General features: G+C 33.3%; 1 pseudogene; it reads right to left on the bottom strand.

Moving 5' to 3' along the window:
* Window positions 1-9,440: 9,440 nt before the first annotated feature.
* Window positions 9,441-13,070, bottom strand: LOC149576872 (linoleate 9S-lipoxygenase A-like; annotated as a pseudogene).
* Window positions 13,071-13,433: the final 363 nt, after the last annotated feature.

Here is a 13,433-nt window from a genome sequence, read left to right as displayed (position 1 = left end):
TTGATGCCACCATGTTTGGTGTAAAATATTCTTATGTATCTTATTAAAAGAAAGGGTGTATCCTTTCATTTAATTTATTTATTAATATTAATATTATAACTATTATTTATTAATAGTAATACTATTTTATCAATATTTATTTATATTAACATATGTAATTATTTACTCTTCATTTATATATTTAAATTATTAATTAAACTAATATGTAAATTATATATTATAAAAATTTATTATAATATTTTTCCAGTATTATTATTAAGTAATATATTGTGTCATATTATTATAATATTTTAATTATATCATTATTTACTATATTATTTCTCTTTATTAATTATTCATTTAATTAAATAAATGTTATACTAGTGGGGATATCACACCCAAATTATATTATAGTATCCCAACAATCTAATGTGTAGATAGTGTGAAGGAATTAATGTTGATCACCATTTATATGCTTGTAAAAGGACTGATTCATTCCTAAGGAGAAGCAGTCAAGAATTTAGCCATTCGAGGGAACAATTTTATGTTTGAAACTATAAGTATATGCCTAGTGGATGGTGGAATGACATTTTTTTTGTTAGGGTTTTGATTTGGAGGTATACATTGAATAAACCCTAGTTGTGGAGGGTTCACAAGGCCAATTTAGGGCATTTGCATCTACAATTATCATATCTAACCAAATTAATTTTGAATTCTTCTAACTAAATTTGACATTCTATCCAAAGTAGAAATGTTTGGGATGAGAATTGATAGGGCTTCCTTTGTAAATACACCTAATTTGAGGCCTAAGAATAGGTACACTACCTAGTTGAGGGGTTTTGTACAAAAAAATAGGTTTGACAATTTTAGTATGTCAAAGAAGAGCCAAACGGGTCTCTAGAAATATAATCTTTTTTGAAAGCCTTTTGATAAATTTTTGAGAAAATAATTAATTGTCCTTAGTGGAAGCCTAATTGGGGGTATTGGGCCTAGTAGGAAGAGTTGTTTCTTTGCATCAAAATTTTAAGAATTTTATCATAGAAACTTGAGAAGCCCCTATTTCTTTGCATTAGAGTGGTGTTAGATCATAGAAACATCCTTTGGAAAAGAAACAAGAAGTACATGTCAAATGGGGGAGACATTGGAGAGGCTCAAAACATGCCTCCTATAACAACCAACATAAAATTTGCCAAAGTAGTTGCAAAAAAAGCTGGACAATATAAGAAGGTTATGGAGAAAATGAGAAGAATAGATGGAGAGTTTGAAAATGTGAACAAGAAGAAGAGGATTGTTTATAAGGATTAAGGTAAAGATGACGAAGATGAATTAGAAGTTGAAGGAGAAGAAGAAAGGGAACCAGGAGAGGAAATGGATCGAATAAAGTAAGAATGGGTAAATTTGCTAGAGCCATCAGAGGGAATGGCTATAAAGGGAAGCTTGATATTTCAATGTATGATTGTAAAATAAATCAAGGAGAATTGATTGTCTAGTTTGGAGCAACAGAGAACATTTTTTACTATGAGTATGTGGGAGAAGAACACAAACTCAAGATTGCAAAATCAAGGGTAAAGAGGCATGTATTATTATGGAAAGAATTTTCATAGGAATAGAGGTGGAAGAATAGGAAATCTATGATTGATACATGGTCAATAATGATGGATAGTATAATGGAGAAGTTTCTTCCTAAATATTATAAGGTGGAACTATACAAGAGAATGAAAATTCTAAGATAAAGGAACATGAATGTCCAATTGTATACCAATAAGTTTCATAAATTAGAAACAAGGGTTTCTCATGATGAGGAAGATGAGGAGAAGGTAGAAAAATGCATGGGTGGATTGAGATTCAACATCCATGATGAGACAAACCTTTTAGCACCTAATAGTATTGACAAATTTTATAAGATGGCTATGTGGGCTGAAGAGAAGATCAAAAGGAGACAAGAGGGGAAAAAGAACAACAACAAAAGAGGTATAGAAATCTGAATGATAATTAGGGAACTATTCTTCAAGAAAAAGGCTAGGAGCCCATAACATATAAGATCAAAGCTACTAGAGGTGGTAGGTTTGGTTTAGGAAGATGTGTGTTTCAAGGAAAGCTTCTCAACAAGTGAGGAAGTGGGTCACACCTCATATAAATGACCACTCAATGAGAATAGAAAGGAAAATGGAAGAGTCCATTTTTTGTAGGAGGAAAAGCAAGAGGAAAAATGTTTGAAGAATGAAGATCTTGGGGAATGTGACTTTTTAATTGTTAGAAGGGGAAAATTTGTATGGAGACGGTCATATTCAAAACTAGATGCTAGAAGGAAGGTAAATATTTTCTAATGATAGTAGATTTTGGCTCACATGATAACCTAGTATCTTGTGAAATAATGGATAATTCGGGATTGCAAAAATAACCAAATGACTATAGTCCTCATCGAGCCAAATGGGCGAGCAAAGAGAAAGCTATCATGGTGAGGGAGGAGGCATATGTTCAATCTTCCATACAAGACTACTATGAGAAGGTTCTCTGTGATTTTATTTTAATGACTTATTGTCACATCAAATTAGGGAGACCATGAAAGGATTTGAGGAGGACTTTGAATAATGGGTTGAAAAATACATTTTTGGTGTAAAAGGTAAATAAGAAGTTATTTTGAGACCCCTTGAAGTTGAAAATGGGCAAAAAAACATAACTATTTTCTTTCGAGGAAAGAATCCTTTGAAGTCATAGATGGGTAATAAAACTCAAGATCCTAATGAAGATAAGGTTTTACATGACAATGCATGGAAGAAAACATAATCCTATAATAAGCATTAAAATCAAGAGATCGTTAGGAACATAAATTTACTTTTGTTGTAGAGATTGGTAATGGTAGAATCATTGTGGTTGGAGAGGTTATAAAGAGGAATAAAGACCAAAAGAGAGGAGTTGTAAAGTTGCAGTAGTAGGTTGATCTATGTTGTCATGGAAGACAAATTTTTAAAAAACATGTTTCAAACTCTTTTTTTAAGTTTGATGTAGGTAAATGACCAACTCATAATGAGTTGCTATTGCAATAAAACTTTGGTAAGGAAAGTAAGCATTGTCGAGTTCCATCAATAAGGATAGGAGGAGGAAGAACTATACCCCTTACCTCCTAGGATAAGAGCTCTTTAAAGGGAGGGGAGTATAGTACAAGGGCACTCAAGAAAGGAATTGGTCTTAAGGAGACACCATGTATAAAGGGTTAATGAGGGTGATTTGTAACATTGTAAGGTGTAATATCGCTCTGCCCAATCTTTTAAATATTTACCACTTTATTTCGTAAACAATCGATGATTTCTCTCCTTCGTGTTTGTATTCATTTATATATTTCACTGTAAGAAGGGATGTGTCTATTTAAATTAGTTTTGTTATATTTATCATTTATTTATATTAATACTTTAATATTAAAATATTATTATATATGTGAATCATATCATATACAATTTATTTCTCTATTAAATATTATGATTATAAAGTTATATCATATTATATGATAGTGATTTGTATATTATTTATTTATATTTTTATATAAGTCTCTTTCTTATCTAGATATTGCATTTGATATTATGACATATTAAATTTATGATCCTATATAATATTTATATGTACAAATATCATATATTATTATTAGTACATAATATAGTATTATTTTTTCATTCAAGATTACTATATTTATCTAATTAATGTATTATTATTATGAAAAAATATATTATTTTATATTATAACTCTTTTATTTCACTATCATGATTAGGAGACATGACAATCCACCCTTCCTCAAATTTCTTGTCCTCAAGCAATAATCACTTACATCTATGTTCTCTTATGAAGCCAACATATATGGTATACACTAGGATGTGAGAATCCATACGACATACATGAATTTTATATCTTAATGCATGAAAAAAATAAAGTGTTCACGATTTCTTGCAAACATGAAGCATACATGAAGAAGGCACATAAATGCATGTAAACATGAAGTATACATAAAGAATACACATTAATGCATGAAGACACGAAGCATACACAATGTGAACAAATGAAGACATGATGTTAATACACAATACACATGTTATGCAATTTCTTGATTGTGAACCTACAACCACAAAATTATTAGTACACATTCATATACTTGTACCAAGGAATGTCAGTTAGTACACATAAGTATACTTTCAAAATAAGCTAATAGTTTTTATTACGAAAAATAGCTCCATTGTAATGTTCCTACTTGTAAGGGATTATAATATTGTCCTTTTTTTCCAAGGAATGAATCATTACATTTTTTAATCAAAATAATTTTTCATATATGTACATATATTCATATCCTATTGATTACATTTTATGTATAGGCTAGGTCACCCAGGGATTGAACAACGAAATCACATTAAAGGCTTGATAAGACCTTGGTCCTCACCTTTCAAATAGATACCTTTCATCCCTCACAATGCCTATATGCTATACCATACCATTTTCCTCAAAATATCATGGTGGGGTCCCATAGCTTGATAAACCTAAACCCAAGAGTTGGTATATACCTCTCTTGCCTTAGGACTCAACCCTACCCTCTTACCCACCTAGTTTCTTAATAATTAACATAATATTGGGACCATTTTAGAATCATTACTTCTTAATGATTTCCTTACTAATGTACTTAGGTATTGTAGTCGGGTCCCATAGCTCAATAAGCGTAAACCCAATAGTGAAATACATCCCTCTGTTGTCTTAGGATAAGCCCTACCTTCTTACCTACCTTGTTCTTTCCTCATTAACATGCATTTGCAATTGGTTTTGAATCATTTTGTTTCGACAATTAATGATTAAAGAAATAATTTCACTATATTGTTACCTCATATTATTATTATTTATATTTTTTAATTACTACAATGTCCCTTTTTAGATTTATTCTTTAATGTGTTCCAATTCCCATTTCAATTTTGGACTGAATGATTTCTATGTATATTTTCCCCACTTAATTATATATATATATATATATATATAACATTATTTCAATTTAACTTATGTATCAATTAATATTTACTTGGAATCTCCTTATTACTTTATTATATAATGGATTCCCCCTTCCTTATTTACTATTTTTAATATTGATATTCTTGTCTTAGTTTGACTTATTTTGATTTCTTTACCTTTAAAACATGCTACATATTTATATTTCTAGCATCTTATATTTATGGGTTGTTTTTGCACTCAAGTCATCTTTTTGATTCATATACATTGTTGCATGTTTATTTTTTACTTTATCTCCTTTTTTTTCTTGTGATGCTTATCTCCTTTATCTTTTCTAAGTGTGTTTCATCCTCCCACAACTATATCTTTTAATCTGTGATTCCTTCTCTTTTAAAATATTTGACCTAAAATTTCTTTCCTTATCTATTGTGTATCATTTATAACTTCCTGTCTTTTATGGAATGATCACTTCCATTTACTCTTTAATATTGGCAGTTGTTATTTGTTTATGGTTATTTTTGCCTTAGATTATTCGTTGCCTTCACCATTTTATATGTCTATACACTTCTTACTCTCCTTCGATCTACTCAATGGATCCCTCACTTAAATATGTATTTAACTTATAAGATGATTTTTTTATATTTATTTTGCAAGCCACGTGGATCTATACCATACTTGCAGATTTGGCAGTCGTTGCTACAATTGGTAGTGTTTATTAAAACTATTTTATTTATTTATTTTATTATACTTTTATCTTATATAACATTTACATTTTCCTCTTAATATTTTCTTATATACTAATCATAAACATTTTACACTTCTTAATATTATTTACTTATTATTAAGAAAACTCATCTCTTACCTGCCTCGTCTATGGTGGTTGTTCACCCTTAATCAAAGATGTATGCTGACACTAAGCTGTGTCTCGCAATACTTCACACGCTTATTTTTCCAAACTTTGATATTTTCTCTTCCACGATAATCCATACAACATATTATTTGCAACTTTGAACTTTAAATATATTCAAGCATGATGATTCCTTGTTTCTATCCTTCACGGCTATATTATTTAATAACTCTTTCTATTCACTGGATGCCCACGTAGAATAAGCTTTTCATGTTACTTGTAACTTTGTACACATTAGATGTCCTTCGTCCATTCTTTGCTCCCTTCGATATCACAAAATATTGATTTCATTTTGTTTTTGTATTTATAACTTTTAACCACTTATTCAATGCCTCCTTATGTTATGATTTATCCCATTTGATATTCTAATCTTGTATTACCATGTTTATATGATCCTCAAAGAGGGTGTATCCAATGATAGATGTAGTCGATAATAGATTTTTGCTTTGCAATATGATATTTATTCTATGCTTTCATGTTTTTGTGTTCATCTAGTGATCCCATAATAACCTGTGCTTCTAAGAATCATTATATTATTGGTATTAATAGTATTACTATGCTTCACCATTTTCCCATTAATTTGAAGTCTTAGTGATGATGTGTTTGCTGATGTTGGCTACTTTACCTTCCCTTTCTTATATCTCTTCCTCATCTTTCAAATATAATTTAACACATAATTTTTGATGCCCTTCCTCTCTATGTCCAATAGAGTCCATGGATGCTTTTTAAATCGTATGGAGTATTCTCATATAAGATTCATTAGCCACTTGTATTTTTTTTGTCCTCCTTACATATTATTCCTTATAACATGGTCTCAGTCTGACCAATTGCAATGTCTATTTTGGTTCCTTTTTATCGATCATTGTCTTGCAATGGAGGTAATGGTTCCCCCATGTTTTTCCTTGATGTCTCAAATTTATCTATCTTTATCAATACTATAATAACTATATGCCTGCCATTATGCCCATATTTGTTTATAGGTATTATTGGGCATATTTACTAGATTAACGCTGATTGTGTAAGGTTGGCTCTGGGTAATGTGCTTCAAGTATTGCTTCATCTTGGACAATATGCCCATATCATTTATTATTTTATACTTTGGCATGGTTGTCAATCTATTGTTCATGAGTTTTCTCAATGTATTCAAAGATGACTAGTTTTTTCTTTGATATTTCTCAGTGTATATTGATGTCGATGATTCTTTTTCATGTGATCATTTTTAGTCTTTTTTTTCTTTTTAATCCCATTGAAATCTGTATTGTTCTAGATTAGGTAGTTGATGTTGAACATGTGAAAAATTAACTATTGCAGTCACTGATTATTAATCTCCTATCGTAAACAATTATTAGACTGTTGAAAACAAATTCCCAACTAATATTGAAAAATAACACAACTGCAACTTCACTTATATAATATGGAAAGAAATGAACAACACAATGAACACAATATTTTCAGAAAAATTGTCCCTAGAAAAACCCCTAAGGGAAAACCAGTTCTATAGATGAGGAATTATATTAAACTTCAGCAAATCAAGAGATATAAAATTCCTTGCCTCTCACTGGCAGAACTCCGACAACCTCCTAATTTCTCCCGTTGATATTTTCCACTACTATCCCCATGCTAACACTATGCCCTTGCTAACACTGCAAGACAATTTGCTATCACTGCAAAATGCTTCTTCAAAACTTGTGTATCCAAATGACCCAATGACCCCTTTTTATACTACTCTATTGGAAAAACCAACGACCGAGATTAAATCAAACCAATGGTTGAGATTAAGATAACTCGACAGCGAATAATAGAATTGGTTGCAAGGTGTCCAAAAGGGAATCACTAAAATTAGTACATAATTATCCTTGCAATAACCATTTACTAATTCTCGGCAAGTGGACAAATAGCTGTCCAAACTACCTATAACTAATGCTGCTATACATAGATAAGGACGAACAGCTATCCAAGCTACCCATAAATACTACTGTTATTTTTGAGTCAAAAATAACATTGTCCAATTAACAATAATTAACAGAACAAATATTGAATTTGTTAAGATGGCAGGATCATGCTCTGATACCACTATAATATCCCTCTTCCCAATCTTTTAAATATTTACCACTTTATTTCGTAAACAATCAATGATTTCTCTCCTTTGTGTTTATATTCATTTATATATTTCATTGTAAGAGGGGATGTGTCTATTCAAATTAGTTTTGTTATATTTATCATTTATTTATATTTATACTTTAATATTAAAATATTATTATATATGTGAATCATATCATATACAATTTATTTCTGTATTAAATATTACAATTATAAGGTAATATCATATTATATGATAATGATTTGTATATAATTTATTTATATTTTTATATAAGACTATTTCTTATTTCGATGTTGCATTTGATATTATGACATATTAAATTTATGATCCTATATAATATGTATATGTACAATTATCATATATTATTATTAATAGATAATATAGTATTATTATTTCATTCAATATTACTATATTGATAAGAGTAACGTATTATTATTATGACAAAATATATTATTTTATATTATAATTCTTTAATTTCTCTATCATGATTAGGAGACATGACATAAGGCTTGTTATGGTCTATGAAAATGTTCTAAACAATGAAATGTATACTAAATGTCTTGATAAGAACCTTAGGATCAAAATAATGAATATGTTGCATTTTTTATCTTGTGTCAAAATATATTTTTCTTTGTTTAATTGATTCATTAAAGTTTTAAATCATCACTTTTATTAAACAACTAGAAGGTACAATTTAATGCATGTAAAATGTATGCTCAAAATTTAAAATAATATTTTATTTCTATCTCCCTTGATTCGCTGAACTTCCATGAATCTTCTCTAAATTTTAGCATTCATTTTATACTAGCTTTTTACACCATAATATTTGAAAAATGACAGATTTTATTCCAGTTTTCAGATTTTATTCCAGTTTTCATTCTCCCCCTTCAAGAAAGATATTTTTTTGATCAATTCATACATTCACGATCCCATAAAAGGTGCCAAGTATTCCTACAAATATTCAACCATGGGAATAAATAACATATCAATAAAACACATGGATTCCATTTGTTTACAATTTAATGATTCTTCTAATAGATAGATTAAGATAAATACTTCACTCGAAAATACATGGAATAATTTCTCTTAAAGCAATTTAAGAAGCATCTAATTAAAGCATAATTGTTTTTTATGAAGGTAATATATTACATTTTCGACCTTATTTTAATATAAAAATTTCTTTGTTTAATTGATTCATAGAAGTTATAAATCTTCACTTTTATTAAACATTAAATTGAAGAGAACAACCACATTTCTTATGGGAAGAACATAAATTAATAAATCTTTATTGGTACATTGAAGAACGGCTAGAAGGTACAATTTAATGTGTGTAAAATCTCTGCTCAAAATTCAAAACAAAAGAAAACAATGGTGCTCAATTGTCATGTGTGACGGATGATAATTTTGAGTTGCAGCCGTATTGTGAATGGAAGTGCTTCGAGTGAAGGTTTGGAATTTCTTGTCTGTGCGAAGATGCCATTAAATAGATATGCTATTGGGCACACCACGGCCTGTGAGACCACCTGATTTTGATAGATCAGTAGTGTTGGGGTATAGCAGTGTGTAAGGGACTTTTGCAGGTCCGGTCCTGTTCTTGTAAACATGACAGTTGTTATTCCTGTCAATTATAATATTCTCAACCTTTGTCATGTTCTCTGAAAATTTTGTAAATCTCTCTTGAATACGGAGATCATCTACTCTATCCATGGTGGAGCCCAGCAACTGTCCCACATACAACTCATTTTTTGCATGCTTTGACAAAATTTCCAGAACAGCCATGACAAGGGTTGCTTGCGTGGGAGCGGAGACGGTCTTGAGGAAGAATTCCTCTGGATCCTTAACAAGTTCATCATACTCAGGTGTTCCCTTTTCTGGAATCAAGCGTCTACTCATGGTAGGTAGATTGGGCATGTATCCCCCGTACGAGTACTGCCCAAAGTTGACTGCAGCATGGTGAGCAGATGCAGTCCAGATTATAGTCGTCACTATTTGAACTGCTTCAACCAAAGAATCCATCTTGTACCATCTGCTTGGATCGTCCCTGAGTTCTCCGTGGCCGACATTTACTATCTCATCCCACCAAGCCTGCAATTCCTTGTTATTTCTAATGGAGGCATCATCCTTGTAGTAGAGGGACAGGTAGTCTGAAACCCACTGTTTCACGGCAAACCATATTTCTATACAAGGTCAACAGCATATGGGTAGTCCTTGATCACAAGCTTCAAACCATTCGGTGCCTTTGAATCACGGACTGCCATTCCCCTGCACAGTACATTGTGAAGTAACGGGTCAAATTTTCGGTATCTCTGTTAACTGGATTGGAAAAACGAAACGGATGTAAAAGGACAGTAATCAGCTTTTTAGCAACATTTCACCATATTACGAATAAATGTTATAAACCAGCATAGGTAATGCAGCAGTCGAGCTATTAAATAAGTTACCTTCTGACCAGATCGGTCTCTAATCCTTGTTCATTGAATTTCCACTGCTTGTAGGCTTTAGATGACAATTCTATACAATATCTGCTAGGCGTGAAGCCTTGTTCAATAATACCTGACGCATTTATCAAACTCTAACGGGCAGCTTGATTGATGTCCATGGTATCCACGTAATGAGGTATTAACCATTTGTATACTGGGTGCATTTTGCTTACTTGTCTTTGGGTTGCTATAATGAAAGGGTCCGTGATACAATGTGTTGTTAACTTGCGGACAATTGGAGAGCAAAACGTGTTTATCTTTAAGAAGATTTTAGGCAACTTATAATCTTTGATCGATTTTGCCAGAATATAGTTTAAGTGGCTGTTGGTATATTACGGTGGGAAAATGGTAATGTGCATACTGCATAGTGAAAATACAGGTCGGAAAATGGTACTTACCAATGACTGACGAGCTGATGGTAACCTGCATCATTGACTTTAGCATGCACTTTGGCCAGCTGCCACAGCGCTCCTTCTTCTGTCCCATGTTCTCCTGGTGTGAAAACCTTTCTTACGGCCGCCTGATCATCAATTGGTGGCAAACACAACTCAATGGCCACTGGCTTCAGAATCCCTCCTTTGGTGAGGAAGTAAAGCGTGCGGCTTGCATATGTCTTGGCATCTTTCGACATCTTGTTTATACGCTCCACTTAAGGCATATAAACATCATAGTAGTCCACAATAAATAACCTTTTAGAAGCAGTGGCCTGCATTTTCAACATTAATTTTACATTAGATTTCAATAACAGTTAGATTAAGCAAGAGGGAGCTTTTGAAGAAAATAAAGACCAGATCCACCGAAAGGCCCTCAAGGTTCATTTCTATGTGCTGCGCGGCGATGGCGCTCTTATTTGGACCGTATATCCTTTCATCCAAGCTACTCGTGGGAGGAAATGTCTGTTTCAATTTTAAAGCGGACATTGTTTATGTTATTGAAGAGACATGAGAAGAAGAGTTATAAATGTGAAGATTTTGGGGAGTTACAGAAAGTGGGTCAAGGTTACCTCTAGGCAGTTGATCACCAATGGATTCAGCCCTGCAAGTGTCTGGCGTGCAAATTCCTCGTCGCTTCTCCAAGCGCACTCATCCGCTGTGGTGTGCAAAAGATTGGTTCAATTGTTGTTTAACCTTAATAGATTGTAGATCGATTAATGAAGCAATGCCAATATATTTATACTTTGGACAATTTGCGGGCGAGTGAAATTAATGAGCGGAATGTCATCCTCGATGCTGTCGAGGAGTCCCTGCACAAAATGCAGTGGGCTGCTATCCTGACGGAGAGTCCTGAGAGAATTGTGGGCAGTTTTGAGATCTCGTTTGTAGAGGTCGCTTACGTCATCAAAGGAGTCGAATGCGTGATCGAAGAGATTAGTGAGAGTGGGAACGATGAGGTCAGCAACTGCGTCTATGAGGTGAGCTCCAAAGTCAGAAAAGTCAGAATAAGGAAACCTTTCGTCCGGGGGAATGAAGATCAAGCTTGTGCGAGTCTCGAATTCGGGGGCTGCAACAGATTCAATAAGAAAACATGTGTCAAGATTACAGGCTCACAGTTACATAATGACTAGTGAGTATACATGTATATAGACACATGCCTATTTGAACGCGCGGACGATCAGTTCGGCATCTCCTGGGATATGGGAGCTCCTCCGATCCACCCAGCACTTCCCTCCGCAGCTCTGCATCCTTCTCTGGCTCCCCAATCAAATCCATCTCCCTCAACTTTCTCAGCCCCGCCGGGGTTTCCTCCGGAACAAAGCTCTGATGATAAACACACATTCACATTCACCTTCATGTTAGCGCTTCTACTATTTGGCCAAATCCTGAATAATTTAAAACCTTGCAATTGCTATATATATGTGTTAGCGATAAGGAAAAACTGACCTTATTGGCGAAGAAAACACGGTCATTCGGGTTGACGGAAGAAAGGGTTATCCACGAGTTGCATTGGAAACGAACATTGCAGTCGCCAGGGACAGATATGGTGAGTGATTTCAGAAAGAACTCTTGGGCGTGCATGTTTTTTATGACAAATGCGCCTGGGAACCGGAGTGCCAAGTTCCATTTCAACGTCCACCGCGCAGCTTGTCTCTTGTGAGATGGGTCCGTCCCATGGGCTCCACTTCAAGTGACAAGGCTGCCCCATCGTTTTGCCCAATCTCGTTTCTACACAAGATAACATGCATCGCATCGTATTAATTAAATTGGGATGAATATACCATTCGTCAAATTTAATTCATACCCTTTAATCTCAACATACAAATACAAATTTATGTGTGTAAACGTCTTCTAATCGCCATTTCTTTACCATTACCATCAGTTAAGCAAACACAATTCTATGTGTATACTAATTATAATATTAGAAATGCACTTCCCATGAGAAAGCAGCTTAAAGCTTATATTATTATTATTATTATGCATAGATTATTACCGGGGTCCACTTGGTCGGTGCTCACAAGTTGAAGAGAGATTTTCTTCCCCATCAATTCGGATGCCTCGTCAGGCAGCGTTGCGGCGTAGTCCGTCAAGTGGAGGAGAGCCACTTTCTGCAGCACCACTTCGCCATTCATCTCATAGTCGGGTGAACTCATTCCATTGCTGCCCACTATTGTAGCTGTTGTAATTGAACCCATCTTACTAATTCGCTCCTTCACTCGATTACAATCCGCTAATATATATCACTTGCTGCAGACTCAGACTCCTACGAACAAACGAAGATATCTGGTTTTGCTTAATTGCTTATATTTCCCTATATATTATATTGATAGCTCCTACGAACAATGAAGATATTTGCAAGTACTGCTCTATAAATAGCTGGCCAAGGAGGATAACATTACGATTCCGTGGTTGGCATGTTAACGTGTTTCACAACATCCTCACACTCGTTGTTGTTGACGACAATAATTGGTGGGCTCTATAATCAACGTGGTTTTAGGGTCAAATAATGTCTTCACATTCAAATTTTTTTATCATTTCTTGTCTCTGATCTCGTTCTT

Source organism: Cupressus sempervirens, chromosome 1 (genome assembly GCF_028749045.1).
Source record: "Cupressus sempervirens isolate cs-2001-9-10 chromosome 1, ASM2874904v1, whole genome shotgun sequence".
NCBI lineage: Eukaryota > Viridiplantae > Streptophyta > Pinopsida > Cupressales > Cupressaceae > Cupressus > Cupressus sempervirens.
This window is presented reverse-complemented; position numbering and strand designations above follow the sequence as displayed.